This window comes from Pan troglodytes, chromosome 5 (assembly GCF_028858775.2).
Source record: "Pan troglodytes isolate AG18354 chromosome 5, NHGRI_mPanTro3-v2.0_pri, whole genome shotgun sequence".
Classification (NCBI taxonomy): domain Eukaryota; kingdom Metazoa; phylum Chordata; class Mammalia; order Primates; family Hominidae; genus Pan; species Pan troglodytes.
In genome coordinates this window covers 122,476,599-122,487,587 of record NC_072403.2, presented here as the reverse complement: position 1 = coordinate 122,487,587, position 10,989 = coordinate 122,476,599, and the positions used below count along the sequence as shown (strand labels likewise).

General features: G+C 46.8%; 1 pseudogene; it reads left to right on the top strand.

Moving 5' to 3' along the window:
• The first annotated feature begins 5,489 nt into the window (after positions 1–5,489).
• On the top strand, positions 5,490–6,288 carry LOC100611840 (small ribosomal subunit protein eS19-like; annotated as a pseudogene).
• The last annotated feature ends 4,701 nt before the right edge of the window (positions 6,289–10,989 follow it).

Sequence of the window (10,989 nt, the reverse complement as noted above, 5' to 3'; positions counted from 1 at the left end):
CTAGGGTTTTGCCATGGCCAGGACACACATGAAGAAACTGAGATGGCTTAAAGGTCAAGTCTTCCGATTCCAGCACCTGTGTCCTTGTTCACAGAGCCAAGATTGGTCTGCCTGCTTCTTCACTCTGCTTCCGTGTCCTTGGTCTTGCATATGTTTCTGTCTTCTGGGCTCTGCAAGCGCATGTTGCTTTATTTGCCACCTGAGCCTCACTCTTCAGGCAGCTGTCTAAATTCAATTGTCTAAAGGCAATGAATCATGCAGCAGTTAAGAAGATAGGCTCTGGTGCTAGGCGTTTATTAGCTGTGCAATCATGGGCAAGTTACTTATGCACCTTCTGCCTTAGTTTCCTTCTATGTGAAAGGGATAATAATACCACCTGTTTTCATAAGCTTGTAATAATAGAAAGAGTAAATATTTATAAACAATTTTTTGAGACATGGTTTCACTCTGTTGCCCAGGCTGGAGTGCAGTTGTGTGATCACAGTTCACTGCAGCCTTGACCTCCTGGGCTCAGGAGATCCTCCCACCTCAGCCTCCCAGGTGGCTGGGACTACAGGTGTGCACCACTGCACGCAGCTAATTTTTTGAGTTTTTTGTAGAGACAGGGTTTTGCCATGTTTCCCAGGCTGGTCTCCCACTCCTGGGCTCAAGTGATCCGCTTATCTTGGCCTCCCAAAGTGCTAGGATTGCAGGCATGAGCCACCGCGCCCGGCCCATATAAACAATTGAATAATGACTGGCATATGGCATAAGGCTTGGCTCTTGTGCATTTATTTATTTATTCAGCACATGTGTATTGAACACCCACTTGCTATGTGCTGCATCAAGTGATGGAGATGCAATGGTGAATACAAAGAAGCACTGATCTTGCCCTCAGGAAGCTTCTAGTCTAAATGAGGGACATTTAGACTTTAATCAATAATTGTACTGTAAATAACGGTACACAGTGCTTAAAGAAGAGGTGCTGTTATAGGACCACCAGGTTCAACTGCACATCGGACAGTAACAGACCAATACACAGAAATGGTGGGAGTTGTAGCAGAGAAACAGTGTAATAATCATATGGCAGCCAAACAAGGGGGTGGGAGGGAACCTCAAATCTGCCTCCCTAAGGAGTTTTAGACTGGACTTTTTAAGTGAATTTTGGTGGGTAGGGGGCTGAGGAGCTAGGGATTGCTGATTGGTCGAGAAGTGATGGGTGCAGTTATGGGACAAGGAGATGAAGGAATCACATTTCTGTGCTGGATTGACACCTTGGGGCTGGCGTTCTGCAGACTCGTTAACGTCAGGCATTCTGCTGGAATGCAGGATCTGAAAAATACCTTAAGCAATTTTTTAGTAAAAAGGTCCAGTGTCACAGATTCTCTCTATAGGAACAATGAGGGAGCAGGTGGTCCGTGTGCTACGTGACTCTCAGTTAGCGAGCAACTGCAGGGAAGTGGGTCAAAGTGCACCAGCACACCCTGGTCAGTGCCTAGCTATAACTCTGCCTAGAGCCTGGCTTGACATTCTCGTTAACCCTGTGAGAGTGCTTTCAGTGCGGTGCTGAGAGAGTGTAATATTAATAGATCTCACCCAGGGTGGGGTGAAATGTCTGAGGCCAGACATTCATTTCCCATCTTCTCACCTGGCATTTTGAGATAACCACTGGCTACTCTTTGGACTCTGGTCCCTGAAAAGGAGCCAGTTTGCTTCCTGAACTAAACCAGTGCCCTGAGATGGAAGCAGGATATTATATAAACCACCACCACCAAACAGCATACCAGGAAAACACAACTCAGATCTTCCTGGCTCTTCCACCAGCTGTGAGACATGGGGCAAGGCTCCAGATTCAGCTGGGCCTTTATTAACCAGCCCTAGAGTTAAATCATCAACCCAGAGGTCTGTCCTAGCCCTGGAGCTCAAGGAGACCCCTGATTATGCAGCAAGCAGGGTGAGTGTTCATGGTTATGTCCTTCCCAGTTACAGAGAGTATTTCAGAGTCCGCAAAGCTCAAAATGCCAAACCACACCAGAAGTGACAAGGACAATGTAAAAATCCAGTGAGCCCATTAGATAATTAAAACTGTTCAGACTCTCAACTTTAAGGATTCTTTTTTTTTTCTTTTTTTTAGATAAGATTTTGCACTGTGGCCCACCCTGCAGTGCAGTGGCACAATCACTGCTCACTGCAGCCTTGCCCTCCCAGACTCAAGTGATCCTCCCACCTCAGCCCCCTGAGTAGCTGGGACTACAGGTGCATGCCACCATGCCTGGCTAATTTTTTATTTTTTTACTTTTTGTAGAGGCAGGATCTCACTATATTGCTCAGGCTGGTCTCCAACTCCTAGACTCAAGCGATCCTCCTGCCTCAAACTCCCAAAGTGTTGGGATTACAGGCTGGAGCCACCACACCCAGCGGGGATATTTTTAAGGCAGAAAAAATGATAAATATGTGACCAGTGGGCGGGGATTTGTTAATTCTTTTAACCCAAGTCGGGGCTACTATCCAGGCGATACGCCAAACCTGGGCTGGCTTCCGTCCCAAAGTGGACTTTGATGCCTCACTACTCAACGTGCTGGCCTTTGGGCCAGCAACATCACCATCTCCCGGGAGCTTGTTAGAAATGCAGAACCTCGGCTGGGTGGGGTGGCTCATGCCTGTAAACCCAGCACTTTGGGAGGCCAAGGTGAGTGGATCACCTGAGGTCAGGCGTTCGAGGCCAGCCTGGCTAACATGGTGAAACCCCGTCTCTAATAAAATTACAAAAATTAGTCGGGCGTGGTGGTGGTGGGGGTGCTTGTAATTCCAGCTAATCGGGAGGCTGAGGCTGGAGAATTGCTTGAACCCAGGAGGCGGAGGTTGCAGTGAGCCGAGATCACACCATTGCACTCCAGCCTGGATGACAGAGCGAGACTCTGTCTCAAGAAAAAAAAAAAAAAAAGAAAGAAAGAAATGCAGAATCTCAGGCTCTCCCTCAGACCTACCGCATTAGACTCTGCATGTGAACAAGCTCCCCTGGTGAGTGGCGTGTGCATCAGTGTTTGAGAAGCACTGGCCTGAAGGGTGTTGGGAGGCTGCCCACCTGTTTCAGGTGTGCTTTAAATATGGCACCTGTATCTGCATTGTACCAACTCAAAGGACCCAAAAAGTCATCTCCCTCTGAGTCTTCCGTTAACATAAATATCCTAAACTGGGAGTGGAAGGTGGGTGTCTGAATATTCCTGGTTTAGCAGTATGAGAATTCTTCAGCAATGAAGAAAATCTAATTTGCATTCCTAAATGGCACAAAGCCTGTTTCCTTTATGGCTTTGTCTTTGTTTCATCAAATTTACCCTCTGTGGTCCATATCTGAGACCAGTCAGCTCTGTACAACAACCGAGTTAAGGCCTGCCTCGCTCCTCCAGCCAACCAGCAAGTGTGGGTGCCACGCTGGGTGCCAGGGGGTGGAGATGGATAGCATATGATCCCTAACCTTGAGGGTGCCTTTGTTTTGCTTTGAGTTTTGGAATTTCATAGACTTGGAACTCAGAGTCAAGTTCAGCTAAAACAGCTGAACGTCCCCAAGCTTCCTGCAGAAACTCCCAAACCATGAACTTTGCCCATGGTTCTGAGTCAAAGCCATAATCTAGCCAAGTCTCACCTTCATCTGAATCAAAGAGCATGTCTGAAGTGATAGTTTTAACTTCCTATTCTGATGGTAGGGAGGATGGTAGGAAGGATGGGGGGGTGAGTTCTTTGTCCTTGTGGATTTCTGATTTTTTTTTAAAAAAATTATTTTTGTTTTTTGTAGAGACGGGGTCTCCCTATGTTGCCCAGGCTAGTCTTGAACTCTAAGGCTCAAGTGATCCTTCTACCTTGGCATTCCAAAGCGCTGGGATTACAGGCACCAGCCACTGCACCTGGCCTGTTGTTGTTGTTTTTTATTTTTGTTTGTTGTTTGTTTGTTTTTGAGACAGTGTCTTGTGCTATCACCCAGGCTGGAGTGCAGTGGTGCAATCATGGCTCACTGCAGCCTTGACCTCCTAGGCTCAAGTAATCCTCCCGTCTCAGCCTCCCAAGAAGCTAGGACTACAGGCAAGCACCATCATGCTCGGCTACATTTTTATTTCTGTTTGTTTGTTTATTTATTTATTCTTCATAGAGATGGGGTCTCCTTATGTTGCCCAGGCTGGTTTCAAAGTCCTGGACTCAAGTGATCCTCTTGCCTCGGCCTCCCAAAGTGCTGACATTATAGGCTTGAGCTAATGTGCGTGGCTGAATTTTTGATTCTTAATCTTGGCTGTACCCAGGAATCTAAAAATGTTTATGCCTAAACTGCAACCCAGGTCAGTGCAAGAACATTTGCATAAGAAAGAAGTTAACCGTTCTAAGTGCTTTTCATTTTGCTGAATCTCCACAACCCTGTGGAGTAGGTACTCTCATTACCTTCATGTTTGGATGAGGATTATGGGGCTCTGGGGAGTTAAGTGACTGATTGAAGGTCCCTCAGTCTGTGAGGGGTAGAGCCAGGTGGTCTGTCAGTTTCTGCACTAGACTATTATGCTAAAGTGCTTCAAATTGGCCCCCAAGTGTCCTTACACATCTCCCCAGGTGTCCATAGAGGGTTAAGCACCTCTCCTATAGACTCAGCAGGAGCCTGACCTGCTCTTGACTCCAGTCTCATAGAATCTATGCTCCCCCAGGTAAGAGGTGGCTGCCAGGCCTGGGGTGGGGGTGACACCTCAATTGTGCAGCCTCAAATCAGAGCAATGCCCCTGGTTTTGTTCCTGCTGTCTAGCTTCAGGTGCTCACATCTCAGTGATGGCAAATCACTCCAAATTCATTTTGCCCCAGCCCCGATCTCTTTTCCCACCTTCTTTTCCTCTCCATCTTCTTTCCATCTCACTCCCTACCTTTAATCTCATCGATCTAAATAGGTTCACAGCACTGTTTATTGCCCACTGGTTTGGGTTATAAATCCACCCAATTTATAACCCAGGGAGGCTGAGGCTGGAGAATTGCTTGAACCCAGGAGGCGGAGGTTGCAGTGAATTCTGCAACCTCCACCTGCTGGGTTCTTCCACCAGGCTTTCAAGGCCCTCTACATCTTCAGCTGGCCCAGGCTTTGTTTCCCTAAACCGACCTCTGCTCTCAGCCCCTCTGCTTGTCTGGGCCCTACCCTTCTTCCCTTGCCTGTGCTGGACTGACCCAGGCCCCAGCTTCTCCCTGCTCCCCACCTCTGGCCAACATGGAGCTCTCCAACCTCTCACTTAACACTTTCTGTCAACCCCACAAGCCTTTGATTAACTATTCTGCACTGTCTTCTGATTGTTTCAGAGACATTAGTCTATCTTACCAACAACACCAAGGACAGGGACTATAATAACTAGTTCTTGTGTTTTCCCTGCAGCATGAAACACTAAGCTAAACACATCAAAAATTTGCAATAAATGCTTGCGGAATTAGATTTATGGACAGACTTAGAAACCAGGCTGATTTAACCTTTTTCCTGGAGGTGATTGAGAAATATGGGGTGGGGGATGGTCTTTGAGGGGGTTGGGATGGTGTCACAGTTGAATATTGGGCAGGCTAGATGCTGTAGTTGAGTACTGGGCAGGCTAGATGCTGGACAGGACACAGGAGACAAGGAAGTCTGGATTGCAGGGTGCAGTGAGATCGATGTGTAAGGGCTATCTATTGTGTATTGGTTATCTAGTGCTGTGTAACAAACAACCTCCAACCTTAGTGGCTTAAAATAACAAGTGTTCTTTTGAGAATTTGAGAACAGCTGTTCCCCTGGCTGGCAGCGCAGAGGTGTCATGATTCCTGGAGTTACTGTAGAAGACATGAATCAGCAGGAGTTCATCAGAGCTCCGGTAGCCCTCCTCAAAAAGTCCAGGAAGCTGAAAGTCCCTGAATGGGTGGATACCACCAAACTGGCCAAGCGCAAAGAGCTTACTCTCTGAGATGAGAAGTGGTTCTACACATGAGCTGCTTCCACAACGTAGCACCTATACTGCCAAGGTGGCGCTGGGGTTGGCTCCATGACCAAGATCTATGGGGAATGTCAGATAAATGGTGTCCTGCCCAGCCACGTCAGCCGAGTCTCCAAGAGTGTGGCCCACTGGGTCCTCCAAGCCCTGGAGGGGCTGAAAATGGTGGAAAAGGACCAAGATAGGGGCCACAAACTGACACCTCAGGGTCAGAAAGATCTGGACAGAATCACTGGATAGGTGGCAGCTGCCAACAAGAAGCATTAAAACAAATGATCCTGGGTTAATAAATTGCCTCATTCATTAAAGAAAAAAAGAGAATTTGAGAGCAGCTTAGTTGGATGGTTCTGAATCAGGGAATCTCATGAGGTTGTAATCATGACGTCAGTTGGGGCTTCAGTTATCTGAAGCCTTGACTGGGGCTGCAGAATCTGCTTCCAAGCTCACTCATGTGCACGGCTGTTGGCAGGAGGCCTCAGTTCCTTGCCATGTGGTTGTTTATAACACAGCAGCTCACTTCCCCCAGAGCAAGCAACCTGAGAGAGACAGACAGAGAGGGCAGGGCAGGGGAGCATGAAGTCTCTGATGACTTAGCCTTGGGAGTGACAACCATCACTTCTACTGTGTTCTATTGGCCACACAGACCAACCCTGAGTCTATGTGGAAAGAGACTACTCAAGGGCATGGACACCAAGAAGGAAGCTCATTAGGGGCTATCTTGGAGGCTGTTTCCACCAGGAAACATAAGACCCTGGCTCAAACCCACTTGAGGGATGGAAAAGGAGGGGAAAGAGTCTCAAAGGACTCCAGCCTGGAGCCTGGAAATTGAGGGGTCTCCTTTTCAAAAAGGCCTTTCTTGACTACTCTGGCCAAACACTGCCCACCACCCTCACATCACTCTCAGGTTATCCCATATACATTCTTTGCACTTTTCACTCTGAAATTGCCTTTCTTGCAGATTTGTTGTACCTTTCCCATTAGGAAATAAACTCCTTATGAGCTGGGAGCCTGCCTTGTTCATGCTGTGTTCCCAGTACCTAGTATGGTGCATGACATGTAGTGGGTATCAATACATATATATCTAATGAACAAATGAATGACACCTGGGGGAAGGGACACGACCCTTTGCCTAGGAGTGGGAGTTCGCACTTTGCACAAGGATGGGGCGAGTGGGGCTGAAATCCAGCTGGCGCCCTGCACTGAAGTCTTGTCCTGGGACAAAGCCTTCCTCCACTGAATACCTGAGTCCTCTCAGCTGGGTCTGCCTCAATCCTACAAAAGGGCCATATGTGCTAGCAGAGGTAGGGGGATCCTGCCAAAATGTTGGGGTGGAGGCTGCAGTCCATAGTGCTATCCCAGAGATCTTTTTATTCTTATTTTTATTTTCGGAGACAGGGTCTTGCTCTGCCACCCAGGCTAGAGTGCAGTGGAGTGATCATAGCTTGCTGCAACCTTGAACTCCTGGGCTCAAGAGATCCTCCTGCCTTAGCCTCCCCATTGGCTGCGACTATAGGTGCATGCCACCGCACCTGGCTCAGAGATCTTTCTGAAGCTCACTCTACTTTTCCTGTGGTTCTAGCCCTTTCCTTCCTGTTTGAGGCTCCCTTAGGGTATAAAAGTCACTCTGCAGTGTCTCCTCTAGAGTAAATAAACAATTCTCTTGAGGTCCTTTTCTGCCCCAACCATTTCACCTTCTCTGTGTCTTTATGAGCTTGACTTAACAGGAAGTTCACCTTCTGGCTTCTGTTAAATAGTATTGTCTGGACTGACAGCCTCCGCTTTGCTGAGCGTAGAACCCAGAGGAAGAAGTGGACACTCTAGTTTGAGTTTGGCCATTAAAACAGAAGGAACATTGATCAACACAGGACCTACTTCATTTCATAGCAGCTACACACAGTCGTGACAATTGCTTACCTTTCTATGGTGGTTTATGGTTGTAAACAGCTTTTCCATACTTCAATTCTCAACAGGAAACTGTCATTACCACTAGCTAAAAAGCATTTACTGAGCACCTGTTGCATGCAGAAGGTGCTGTGATAGGGAATATAGTTATGACAAGAGAGATGATAAGTTATTTATCTCCCAAATTTATTGTTAGGTAAGAAATGTGAGGAGCAGAACACTGGGTATGGTAAATTTCTATTTGCATAAAAAAAGTATTATACAAGGAAACATGCTCTCACCTGGCCAACAGAAAGGTGGCTGTTTCTTGAGAGGCCTCACAGGATAGTATTATTGGTGAAACAACCACAGTGCAGGGGCTGGCCTTCATTAAAAATAAAAAAATAGATGTATATATATTTTTATATGGCTTGGTATCTTCGGGAGAATACACAAGAACCTGACTACTTTGGTTACCTTTGGGTGGCTGGGATGAAAAGAAAACTTACTTTTCATTGTATTCTTTTGTACCTTTTGAATTTTGTACCACATACGCATATGAAAACATAATAATGTGTAATTAAAGGAAATGATGAGATTTAAAAATAGAGCATTGTTAAAAGCCACATAATCTGTAAAGTAGAATATGTAATGTAGATATTTTTGTCTCTAAAAATGTTGTGGGCTGGGCACAGTGGCTCATGCCTGTAATCCCAGCACTTTGGGAGGCCGAGGTGGGCGGATCACGAGGTCAGGAGTTTGAGAACAGCCTGTCCAACATGGTGAAACCCCGTCTCTACTAAAAATACAAAAATTAGCCAGGCGTGGTGGCGAGTGCCTGTAGTCCCAGCTACTCGGGAGGCTGAGGCAGGAGAATTGCTTGAACCCAGGGGGACAGAGGTTGCAGTGAGGTAAGATTGCACCACTGCACTCCAGCTCTGGGTGACAGAGCAAGACTCTGTCTCAGAAAGAAAAAAAATTGTTGTGGTTTGTGTCTTTTAGTAACTTTACTGGAGTGATTAACCAAAGCAAAACATGTAGGTATTTGCTTCCTCTCTGTCTGGGCCTCTGCCTTGGCCACTTGGGCTTCCTAACAGCATGGCAGCTGGGTTCCAAGAGTAAGTGTTCCAAGAGGCCTGGAAAGGAAGCTGCAGGGCTTCCCGTGATCTAGTTTCAGAAGACCTACGCGGTCATGCGCACCACATTTTATTAGTCAAGTAAGTCACTAAGGCCAGCCTAGATTTAAGAGAAGGCAAATTAGGTGCACCTTTCAGTATGAAAAGTTCCAAAGAGTTTGTGTCCATCCCTAATCCGCCACACACAGAAGCAAAAGCAAGCATGCAAACAAACAAAACAGAGGACTAACACAGTGTTGCCAGGTTTTATTTTGAAAAATAGAAATATTAAAAAGCAACACCAAAAAATGTTGTCATCCACTACCACATTGTCACATCTGTTTCTTAAAAGTACTTTTCTTCCACCAAAAAAAGTAGAAAGGACATAGTTCCAGAACAAATGGCAGTTCTTTAAATAGAACAAATTTAGCTTAATGAAAAACTTGCTATGCTGTACTTATTTTTTCTCATTTCAGACCAGGTAGAAAACTAGGTCATGGAGAAATTGTCCATTGGCAAACCACCAGGTGCAAGGCATGAGCACCTCCACAGTGCCGAGCAGCAGTCCTCTACTGCTGGTTTGCATCCAGGCTCTCCATGAAACCTGTGTTCTGTTGGCTTCCGGGATTTACCTCCCTACTCAGCTCCCAGTTCCCAGGGAGGTGCCAATGGGCTCGTAGGCAGAAAGATCTGCCTGCTGTCTAGGGTTTCCATGGCATCACACTGATAGGGATTTTTTTCTGACATCGTCAGGCTTTCTGGCCCAGGTTGGGCTTCTTACACTGTGGCTTCTGCTCTGTGGGCTGGGCTATTCTGGCTCTGCAGGTCTGGACAAGAATTAGTGACCATGGGCCTGACACAATGGGAAGCCTGCCCAAGACCACCACCATCACCCCCTCTGAGCATATCAGAATCACTGGGGGAAGCTTTTCAGCACCAGCCTCCACTCTCCTTGAATTCCTGGCACCTCTTCAGTGTGGAGCCTAACAGGTCCCACAGTGGGAATGTCGTACTAGATTAACAAGCAACCTTTACTTGGTCCTCTGGGACCAAGTGTCTGGAGACCTCTAAGCCAAGCCAATACTATATTTCTATGCATCACCCAGCGTAGCTGACTGAAGTTTTACTGGTGGAAGGGAATTGCCTGCTGATAGTCAGCTACTCAGATGGCTGAGGATTAATTTTCTAAGTGTGTCTGACCTAGAAACATGTCAGAGGTCGGGAGCAGGAATGGGTCCAAGCCGGGGAGACTCATACCCTCTGGGTCACATCCTCTCTGCAAAACCTCAGCATCTTGGGGAAACAGAGTCCTACTCCACTTTCCCTAAACATTTCCAAAATTCTTTTAAAATTTATTTATTTATTTATTTATTTTGAGATGGCGTCTCGCTCCATCACCGAGGCTAGAGTGCAGTGGCACAATCTTGGCTCACTGCAACCTCCACCTTCCGGGTTCAAATGATTCTCCTGCCTCAGCCTCCCGGGTAGCTGCGATTACAGGCATGTACCACAACACTCAGATAATTTCTGTATTTTTAGTAGAGATGGGGATTCACTATGTTGGCCAGGCTGGTCTCAAACTCCTGATCTCAAGAGATCCACCCACCTTGGCCTCCCAAAGTGCTGGGATTACAGGTGTGAGCCACTGTGCCCAGGCCATTTCTTAAATTCTTGATGCAGAGGGAGGAACTAGTGTCTACTGCTCACCCTACAACTTTTAGGTAAATAGTTGTCTCTTAGAGAAAGGACCTCAAAATGGACTTTTGTTTATTAAAGGTATAATTGGATAAAAGGGCCAACTAGAAACAAGAGTTATGCATCTAGAAACCAGAGTCATGTATCTATTCACTCCAGGGGTGACAGCAGATCTCTTGGGTGTTTCCCCAACAGCCCTGATATCAGACATCAGGAAGCAGGACAGGGTCACCTTCCCCATTTAGCGATGCCTCTAAGAAGCAGGTCGGCCCAAGCATGGGCAGGCATAAAGCCTTAGATTTGCAGTGAGCACAAAGAGTCAATTCAACAGCCCACAGAGCTCA